At 37.6% G+C, this 11429-nt stretch overlaps 1 pseudogene; it reads right to left on the reverse strand.

Annotated features, from left to right (window-relative positions):
- Positions 1–9915: 9915 nt before the first annotated feature.
- LOC138434526 (aminoacyl tRNA synthase complex-interacting multifunctional protein 1 pseudogene) lies at positions 9916–10969 on the reverse strand (annotated as a pseudogene).
- Between the last annotated feature and the right edge of the window lie 460 nt (positions 10970–11429).

The raw sequence follows: 11429 nt of genomic DNA on the forward strand, positions 1-11429 counted from the left end.
TCATATCCAATAGGAAGTTGTAAATGGACATTTTAAAGTCTCTCAAGGAAATCAAATCAGCATTTCTAACAAACATTTCCAGTACCAAATTTCTATGTAAATGATACATAACTTCAAAATATGTAAATCTGAAAAAATGTACAGTTCTTCCTAGGGAAGAATCCATATAATAAGCCCTTCTTTAGAGATATAACCTTTTTCCCTGTGACTTGTTCAATAAATACCACACATATAGTAGATTTGGCTGTATATGCATTAGAGGGCTGATAAATGATATAGCAAAATCTATATACATATTTATTTGGGACAATTTGATTATCTGAGAATTCAGAAAAATGCTTGAGGGCCTGCAGAGACCAATAGCTACCAACACTGAAAAAGTTCATGATCTATCACTCAATTAAAAAACAGGTTACAAAATGTTGGTATATTATAATCTTGTTTCTGAAAAAAAGTATCTTTGTATGAGAACAGAGGCAAAGTTGGAGGAAGGTGAACATTTTCATTATATTATTCAATGTGCAAATAGCATTCAATATTGCCTGTCAAAATTAATGTAATATTATTTGATAGTTGTATATTATTAATTAATATGTTGCATTATTAATTATTATATTATTATTTCATCATATTATTATTGTTTGGGTGACATATTTTGTGTGTATCTATATTTTTTAATTTGTCTACAAAAAATCATCTTTCTGTTACAAAGCACTTTTTTGAAAAAGATTTTATCATCTTCCTTCCTCATTTGCTTTTCCCCCTCTTTCCCTCTCTCTCCACACTTCTTTCCTCTTTTCTCTTTCAAACTAACATTTTTAAAACTGAAGTTTTTCAAGGATTTCTCACAGCAGCTGTGATTCATCATGGAAGCAAGGAGCCTCCTAGAATATCATGTAACTTTGTGAAGGATGCAGACGTGCTTTGGGAGAAATGAAGGCAGCTTGGGCCCTGGGAGATGCTGCAAAGCAGGCAAGACTGGGCTGGAGTCTGCCATCAGACAAAGGGACCACTGCACATGGGAGGCGAGCAGATGCCAACAGACAGCTTTTGTGAGTCCCTTCATGTTAATTAACTTTTGTGAGAACCTTCATGTTAATTAACTTTGCTTGAGCTTTCCCTGGACTTGAAAGCTTTGGAGTGGTTTGTTTTTGTAAAATGCTTTGACTCCAGAGAGAGCCGCTTCAAGAGGGAAAAAAGGAGAAACAAAAAGAAAGAACGGGAAAATTTTTAAGTGGGGCTTTGCTTACCAGGAAATTTCTTCCCTTGTCTCCATCCCTCCCCTCCCCCTACAAGGACTGACTCAACCATCAGAGAGAATTTTAATGGCCTTTTTCTTACCCTAAAAAATAAACCAGAACCAGACTTCCATAGCAGTGGGAACTGGCTCTGCCTCACCCAGGGAAGACAGGTGTGTGTGTGTGTGTGTGTGTGTGTGTGTGTGTGTGTGTGATTCATGTACACCCACAAAGGAAATAAATTCAAAGTATGTTTTAAAGGAAGTAAATTCAAAGTATGAAGAACTTTGGTCTAATTTATTCTAGGTTAGAGAAAAAGGAAATTGAAGTTTGATTTGTGGGGTCTGGTTCTATTAATGAACAAATTTGCCCATCCATGGAGCATTAGTACTCAAGTAAGACACAAGTAGTGGTTCCCTGTGTTTCCAGGACTTCTGTGACTGGACCAGATGTTAGATTCTAAAAGAGACCAAGTAAAAAGAAAGTGCTGAAAAGTGGAAAATCTAATCAGTCCTCTAGTTATTTGTAAAATTTCCATAGCATCAAACTACCGATTTACCTTTCTTTTCTATCATTTTATTATGAAAATTTTCAAACATATAGAAAAAGTTGAAATAATCATACAGTTAAAACCCATACCCACCACCTGCATTCTGTAATTAACATTTTGCTGTATTGCTTTTTTCACATTAGTCATCATCTATCTTTTGCTCTTGCTTTCCTTGTGGCTCAACTGGTAAAGAATCTACCTGCAATACGGTAGACCTGGGTTCGATCCCTGGGTTGAAAAGATCCCCTGGAGAAGGGAAAGGCTACCCACTTCAGTATTCTGGCCTGGAGAATTCCATGGACTGTATAGTCCATTGGGTTGCAAAGAGGCCAACACGACTGAGCGGTTTTCACTTTCCATCAAGTCATCTTATTTTCTAAGAGTTTTAAGATTGCTGACATCACCCTTAAACACTTCAACATACATCAATTAATTTGAATTCAACATTCATTTATGACTTATAGAATTTTTAAAATAAAATTTATATGTGGTAAAATGTGCAAATTTGAAGTGGACCTCTTTTGATGAGTTTTAACAAATGCATACAATTTGCTTTCTTAAAAAATAATTCCAAATTTAGCAAAAAGTAATACAAAGATCTCTCATTTACCCTCTACCCAGATTTACTAGTAAGTTGTATACATCATGTACCTTTACATGTTAATAATTCTGAGTGTATTTGCCAAAAATTGACTTTGATAAGACACTTTGATCTAAAATACAGTCCCATAGTCCAACATATTGTAGTTTTGACAATTGCTCCAATGATTTTCTTTACAGTATTTTCCTTTCCAATATAGGTTCCAGTTCTTTGTGAATTATGGTTTTAACTTCAGTAATTGTCTCTCTTTATCTTGTTTAATGCTTTTTGACTTAAATTCCACTTTGTCTTGTATCACAATAACAATCCTTGAATTCTTATTGTTTCCATTACCCTGGTAAATCTTTGTCCATTTCTTTATTTTTATTCTGAATCACTATGCTTTAGGTGTGTCTTTTGATCACAGCATAGAGTTGGTTATGTTATAAGACAATTTGAAGATCTTTTCATATATATAGACAAATTAGAGCACCTTCACAATATGACATGTGTTTGGTCTCAATTTTGTCACACTATTTTATAATTAGAGTGTATATTATATTTTATTTACTATGCCTCTTGTACTGTTTAGAAAATCATTTATATTCATTTTAAAGTTTCTTTCTGTATTTAAGAATTTTTTTGTTCTAGTTATTCCTTTTGTGATATATATATATTATATAATATATATATATATTATAGTTCCCTATCTCCTTTTTTCCTACTGCACCTTTTATTATCCAACCCATCAATGGTATCATTTGACTCCCAGTTATCACAACAAGCAATGGTCTTATTATGCTTTCCCCTACATTTGTCCTGTGTCCTCCATTTTTCAGTTGTATTCTCTCTACTTTATCAGAAACTATAATTTTTATATGCTTTCCTCTTATGTTCCCTCCCTCTTTTTACTCCTAACTCTACAATTAACTACATAAAAGGCTCAGTTCAGTTCAGTTCAGTTGCTCAGTCGTGTCTGACTCTTTGCAACCTCGTAAACCATAGCATGCCAGGCCTCCCTGTCTATCACCAAACTCTGACTCACCATTGGTTATTTTGCTGAATGAAGCTCATTCTCTAGCCTATTCTTCAGAAAGAAAATATGTACAATATTCCATGCATGGTTTAAACAGCACAGATGGATATAAAATTCTTGACTAGCACTTTCCTTGGGTTTCATGAACATGCTGCTTCACTGCTGTCTTAATTTGTGTGAGTCTTAGGGGAAGCTTTTTTCCTGTGAGTAACTGAATCTTTTTGCCTGGAGGCTCTAAGAATTTCTTTCCTTTATCCTAAAGTCAAACAGGAAAAGGAGTATGTCAAGGCTGTATATTGTCACCCTGCTTATTTAACTTCGATGCAGAGTACATCATGATAAACGCTGGGCTGGAAGAAGCACAAGCTGGAATCAAGATTTCCGGGAGATATATCAATAACCTCAGATACGCAGATGACACCACCCTTATGGCAGAAAGTGAAGAGGAACTAAAAAGCCTCTTGATGAAAGTGAAAGAGGAGAGTGAAAAAGTTGGCTTAAAGCTCAACATTCAGAAAACGAAGATCATGGCATCTGGTCCCATCACTCCATGGGAAATAGATGGAGAAACAGTGGAAACAGTGTCAGACTTTATTTTTCTGGGCTCCAAAATCACTGCAGATGGTGACTGCAGCCATGAAATTAAAATGCTTACTCCTTGGAAGAAAACTTATGAGCAACTTAGATAGCATATTCAAAAGCAGAGACATTACTTTGCCGACAAAGGTCCGTCTAGTCAAGGCTATGGTTTTTCCAGTGGTCATGTATGGATGTGAGAGTTGGACTGTGAACAAGGTTGAGTGCCAAAGAATTGATGCTTCTGAACTGTGGTGTTGGAGAAGACTCTTGAGAGTCCCTTGGACTGCAAGGAGATCCAACCAGTCCATTCTGAAGGAGATCAGCCCTGGGATTTCTTTGGAGGGAATGATGCTGAAGCTGAAACTCCAGTACTTTGGCCACTTCATGTGAAGAGTTGACTCATTGGAAAAGACTCTGATGCTGGGAGGGATTGGGGGCAGGAGGAGAAGGGAACGACAGAGGATAAGATGGCTGGATGGCATCACTGACTCGATGGAAGTGAGTCTGAGTGGACTCCGGGAATTGGCGATGGACAGGGAGGCCTGGCATGCTGGATTCATGGGGTCACGAAGAGTCGGACACGACTGAGCGACTGAACTGAACTGAACTGATCCTAAAGTCTAATAGTTTAACAAAGATATGTCATTGTCTCTCATCGACTTTCAGAGTTACATAGTAGGCTACTCCATATATTGATTGAATTTTTCTTTTATTTCCAGAAAGTTATCTTGGAATATACATTTAAATACTAATCCCATTCCAATATTTTGCTTGCTTCTTCAGGGACTACAATTATTCGTATTTGAACCTTTTTTGTCTGCCTTCCATTTCAGCCACTTTCTCATAGACACTTTAACTTACTTGTTTCACTTTCTCTTGATTGTTTGTTTTGCTTTCCTTAGTGTCCCTTGTTGGAATTCGTAATTTATTCTTAATTTCTGAGGTAAGTGAGTCTTTTCCCCAATATATCTCTTGAATTTAATCAGTTTATATTGCATTTATTTCTGTCTTACATCCATTTATGTTCTTAGTTTCTTAATTTATGATTTCTAAGATTAATAAAATTCTATCTCCATATATTTGCTTTGGGATACTTAATTCAGTTTGCAGGATTGTGTTGTTTCCTTCCGCTTTATGAATGGTTTTGGCAGTGGGTGGGGGGAGAATTTTCATCAACTCATATCTTATGATGTACATTTTCTGTTTTCTTTTTGTAATTGTTTCATAGGAAACCAGTTTGATTTTTTTTCTAATTTATTAGCATTTTGTGGGCAGGGTTCCTGCAGTGCCTTCTTATGTCAGTTTATTGAAATGCATTTTCTTTAATGGATGATTTTCTTGGCAGTTGTGATGGTGGTGGTAGAGAAAGGGGATAACTTGGTGCAACAGTGTGCTGATAAATGTTTAACAATCAGATCTCCAGAAGGATCAGCAGCCTGATTTGTAGCATTTGTTAGTTATTGAGGTGTGCATACTCCCTCCGTGCTCCACAGTGCATTTCAAGTGACTACCAGGATGTCATTGAATACAGGGTCATAGCCATTGTGTCTCCTAAACATCCTGTTTCTCTTTTGTTTTTTTCATGATCTTTAATTTTCTCTATTTCAAGGCTTCCACTTCCAGGGCTGCTCAGGTGAAATCCCTCTGCAGCAGCTGGCACTTTGAATTACCAAGTCCAGACATGGGTTCAGTATTTTTGACCCTTACTGTTAGGCTTTTCTGGGGTGATTTTGCCTATACTTCATATACCTTTTACTTTTGTCTCTTATTTTTTGTGGGTCACTTAAGTCTCCATCTCTCTACTCAGCATTCACAGGCTTGAGGTGATGGTGGGATTCACCTGAAATTTGGTCTTTATTTCTCTATTTTCAGGTAATATGAAGGTCATGTTATTCTTGGTATACTAGTAATGTTGAAGGTATGGGCTATGTGTGGGATTTTTGGTGTGTGCTACTTGGTGATTTTATGTTTGAGAAGTAGACGTATAGTACATGAAGAGAAAAATCTAGATTCAGGTACCCATCATTTACCCAGATATGAAGATCTTTCTGGCTTGACTTTTTACTATCATTTGTTGTTCAGTCACTAAGTCATGTCCAACTCTTTGCAACCACATGAACTGCAGCACGCCAGGCTCCTCTCTGTCTACTACTATCTCCCTGAGTTTGCTCAAACTCATATCCATTGAGTCAGTGATGCCATCCAACCATCTCATCCTCTGCCGCCCCCTTCTGCTCTTACCCTCAATCATTTCCAGCATCAGGGTCTTTTCCAATGAGTCTACTCTTTGCATCAGGTGGCCAAAGTATTGGAGCTTCAGCTTCAGTAACAGTCCTTCCAACGAATATTCAGGGTTAATTTCCTTTAGGATTGACTGGTTTTGTCTCCTTGCTGTCCAAGGAACTCTCAAGAGTCTTTTCCAGCCCCACAGTTTGAAAGCATCAATTCTTTAGCATTCAGCCTTCTTCATGGTCCAACTCTCACATCCATACATGACTGCTGGAAAAATCATAGCTTTAACTACACAGACCTCTGTCAGCAAAGTGATATCTCTGCTTTTTAATACATTTCAATGTCACATTGCTATAGGATGTGAATCTTTCACTTTGTCGCACTTCAAGTGAGAAGCACAATATTAATATTAGTCAGAATGATTAATACAGTGAATAGTAAATGTCACCTTCACAATTCTGAGTCAGTGAGGCTGATGAATTGATCCAACCAAAACTTCAGGCTAAGTCTCATCTACCTGTTCATGTCCGCCTGATCTCAATGTATGGCAATTAGGCAGAAATACTTAGTTTATTAAATGCATTTATGGATACAGAGAGCCACAGGAGCATTGAACTACTTTTAACTGAAAACCTGCCCTGTGCTACCACACACCAAAATTAAACCTAGCTTCAAATTGCTATTATTTTGACATATTCCCCCCCACTTTCCCTCTAACACTGCTACCAAAAGCCAAATATTTCTGCCTAACTGCTATAGGCAGTTAGCACAGACTACAATTCCATATGCTCACATACACATTCATTCAGTCAGCTGATCACTCAGTCACAAACGTATTTTGAGCATAAACTCCAGGGACTGGTCTAAAAATTATGGAAAGAAGAAGTGAATCTGACATAGATTCTGCCTGGAAGTAGTTGGACTCTCATTCCTTGCTGCCTTCTACCTCCAGTTTCAGTTCTGGGCATCTACTGTGTCTGTATAATGCTCAAAAAATTTAATGGAAAGTCCAGTGTACTGTCTGTGTCTGTATCTTTTGTCTATACCTTTAGATTTTTGATTCAAACATTGAAATAACTCACCATTTTTATGTGTCTGTTATTGAGATGGTAAATGTCAAATCTGACTTCATTTTCACTTTTCATGTCTCTGTTTTGATGCGTCATAGGCTCAACCACAGTTTTATGGGCCTGGAAAAAAAACTCAATTTTCTGACTGGCTTAGAATGGAGTATCTGTCAACTAGTACATAAACACTTGTAGAATTTTGAATTTCATCTGAAAGAATTTGTTGCAAACCCTAGTATGTTGTTTTGATGGAAAGAGATAAATATGTCTACAGAAAGATTATAATGTTTTTGAAGATCTTATTCCAAGATTGCCTTCTGGTAATGGGAAAAAATTAATTAGGCTTCAAACTCACTGGCCCTGCAGTATTTGGTTTAGTGAGGTAAAATTCCAGATGGAAATCCTGAAATTGAAAGAGGGTAACAGAAATCAGATGTCCATCCGAGGGGTGTAAATAATACACACACACACATACATGTAAATACACCCTTTGGATCCTCAACAATATGATTTTCTTTTCTGTGATTCTCTTGTATACCATGATACAGGCCCCACTTGGCAAGCAGCCTGCTTTGAAGCCATCCATCACGCTTGACTCCTTAGATCTTGTAACCGTTCTTAGCTTGTAATACATTTACCAACATACCTCCCCTAATTATATATGCCACTGTAGACCCTTATTATGCGGCTCCAGCTTACTTCAATGACTGAGTGAGGGAGACCCTGTTTGATTTCCTAGCTTCACTGATGTGGAGAAACATTTCACAGCCTCTCATCTTAAATGTATAGCTAAAATGCTCCCTTGCTTGGGTTGTATTGAAAAGGTTTATAAAGAAACAAGATGATTAAAGCTGGAAGGGTCTCACTGGCTGTTGAGATCATGGATGATTTTTTTTTTTTACTATTTCTCTTTATTTTCCAAAATTTTTTCAATGCCTGTGTATTACTTTTCTCAAAACCACATAATCAAAATTTATTTTAAACACATACACACATACATACATGTTAAAAATTGAATGGAAACACACCAAAAGTATACACCCTGATGCTGGGAAAAATTGAAGGTGGGAGGAGAAGGGGACAACAGAGGATGAGATGGTTAGATGTCATCACCGATTCAATGGACATGAGTCTGAGTAATCTCCGGGAGTTGGTGATGGACAGGGAAGTCTGGTGTGCGGCAGTCCATGGGATCACAAAACGTCAGACACAACTGAGTGACTGGACTGAACTGAACTGATACAATTATAGAGGAGTTGGAATGTTCTTCATCCTTTTCAGTTCAGTTCAGTTCAGTCACACAGTCGAGTCTTCACGACCCCATGAATTGCAGCACACCAGGCCTCCCTGTCCATCACCAACTCCTGGAGTTCACCCAAGCTCATGTGCATAGAGTCAGTGATGCCATCCAGCCATCTCATCCTCTGTCATCCCCTTCTCCTCCTGCCCCCAATCCCTCCCAGCATCAGAGTCTTTTCCAATGAGTCAACTCTTAGCATGAGGTGGCCAAAGTATTGGAGTTTCAGCCCCAGCATCAGTCCTTCCAATGAACACCCAGGACTGGGCTCCTTTAGGATGGACTGGTTGGATCTCCTTGCAGTTCAAGGGACTCACAAGAGTCTTTTCCAGCACCACAGTTCAAAAGCATCAATTCTTCATGCTTTTAGTATTTACTAAATATTATTTTTAAATGAGAACAATAACACAAAAATATCCATGAACTACCAACAGAAAAATGATCCTTTTTATGGAAGTCAATAAGCATTATAAAGCAGTCTTAAAAATTCTAGATGTAGATTCTCATTGTGTTCATACTAGATTTCCGTTGTGTTCATACTATACTTCAGATAACCCTTCTTGATAAATGTTAACGTTTAAAACCTTTCAACTTTATTGACTGATTTAATGTTCCACTGCATGTGACTATTTACCGCATCTCTGAGGCATCTGAAAAGCAAGTTTGCGCTTCTTGGAAATTAACGAGACAGTCGTTGGTGTATTTGTGTAGCTCTGCACAAAATCTACACTGTCCTGATTACTACATTGTTTAAAAAAATAAAATAAAGTATTGATATCTGGTAGAGCAGTTTCTTTAACCTTGGCCTAAATCTGCAGTGTCCTATATAGTAGCCACTAGCTATATATATTTATTGAGCCCTTGAAATGTAGCTAGTTTAAACTGAGATATACTATAAGTATAAAATACATACCAAAGTCTTAATACCAAAAGAGAATGAAAAGGACTTCCCTGGTGGCCCAGTAGTTAAGAATTTGCCTTGCAACACAGAGGACACAGGTTCAATCTGTGGCCAGGGAACTAAGATCCCACATGCCCCAGAGCAACTAAGCCTGCATGCCACAACTAGAGAGTTTCCATGTGCCACAATGAAGGATCCCACAAGATGTAATGAAGATTCCATGTGCTGCAACTAAGACACAATATAGCCAAATAAATTGGTAATTTTTGAAAAAGAATGAAAAATATTTGTTAATAACTGCTGTATAGATCACATGTTAAAATGATAATATTGTTAATATATTGGATTAAATAAAATTCATTATGACTAAACTTTATCACCCCTGCTTTTATCCTACTTTTAATTTTTTTTAATTTTTTTTATTTTAGCTATGAGTGACAAATGTTATTTCTTTTTATTGTTTTCTCTAATGTATTTCAGAAACTGAAGTGTTTTATTTTATTCCACTGTTGGCCATAGTTTGAGCCCTACACACTCCCTTCCCTTTCACCTCAAAGGGAGCGCCTTTGTATGTAGCCACACATACATCATTAGTGTAAAGATCAGGCTGGATCTTCTCCCAAATCTTCTTAGGATTCAGCTCCTGTCGGCCTCTCCAGGGAAAGCATCAAAAGTAATTCTGTCCCCAGGAACAGATCCATTAGGTGGTGCCAAGACTTCCACTTTCTCTCATGAACTTGCAAACATCACCATTGCCTGAGATACTACTCGCCTCATCTTTGCAGGTTTCAGGTTACAAAGTAAAACTACCATCCGATTTTGCATCTGTTCAAGAGGAACATGATTCACGAGGCCACTGACCACCGTTCTTGGGGCTGTTTCTCCAACATCTACTTCTTCTACATACAAAGAATCTGCATCAGGGTGTTTTCTGGCAGTGATGATAAAACCAATTCGAAGATCCAGACGGGAAACATCAACAGGCTTAGAGTCAGCACTTCCTGCTACTCATTGCTGTTTTTTCTCCTTTTTCTTTTCAGCTTTCTCATTCATCTTCTTTTCTTCTTCTCCTCTTCCTCCTTTTACTTGCTCTTTAGCACCAGAAGATATGGTTGTTATTGGTATAGACTGTATCTCATTTTTAGAAACTGTAGAATCAGTTTTTAGTGGAGTACCAGATGGAAATGGTATTTGTTTTACTCCATTTTGAATTTCTGCCTTAATTAGCTCTTGTTTCAATCCTTCAATGTCTTTCTTCAATTTAGCATTTTCAACTCGAAGTTTCTTCTCTTCTCTCAAAGTTGCCTGCAAAATTGCTTTCTCCTTAAGAAGAGCAACTTGCTGCTTAAGATACTCAATAATTTGATCTGCTTCTGCACCCTTCTGCTCCAATCTCTTCAGAACAGCATCACCAGTTGCCATTTTTGCCAAGAAACGGCAGAAAATCATGTATCGGTGGACTGAGGCACCTCAGCAGCCTCAGCTGGGAGCAGGTAAGGCTATCCTACTTAGTGGCCAAAAACCAAGATCCAGGAGACAGAACTTGGCCTGGAGACATGTTTAGCTTGGGGAACCCAATGTTTCAAATATTCTTAAATTAAAGATGATTTGTCCATCAGCAGATGAATGGATAAGAAAGCTGTGGTACATGTACACAATGGAGTATTACTCAGCCGTTAAAAAGAATTCATTTGAATCAGTTCTGATGAGATGGATGAAACTGGAGCCGATTATACAGAGTGAAGTAAGCCAGAAAGAAAAACACCAATACAGTATACTAACACATATATATGGAATTTAGGAAGATGGCAATGATGACCCTGTATGCAAGACAGGGAAAGAGACACAGATGTGTATAACGGACTTTTGGACTCAGAGGGAGAGGGAGAGGGTGGGATGATTTGGGAGAATGACATTCTAACAAGTATACTATCATGTAAGAATTGAAT

This window comes from Ovis canadensis, chromosome 2 (genome assembly GCF_042477335.2).
Source record: "Ovis canadensis isolate MfBH-ARS-UI-01 breed Bighorn chromosome 2, ARS-UI_OviCan_v2, whole genome shotgun sequence".
In the NCBI taxonomy this organism is placed as follows: domain Eukaryota; kingdom Metazoa; phylum Chordata; class Mammalia; order Artiodactyla; family Bovidae; genus Ovis; species Ovis canadensis.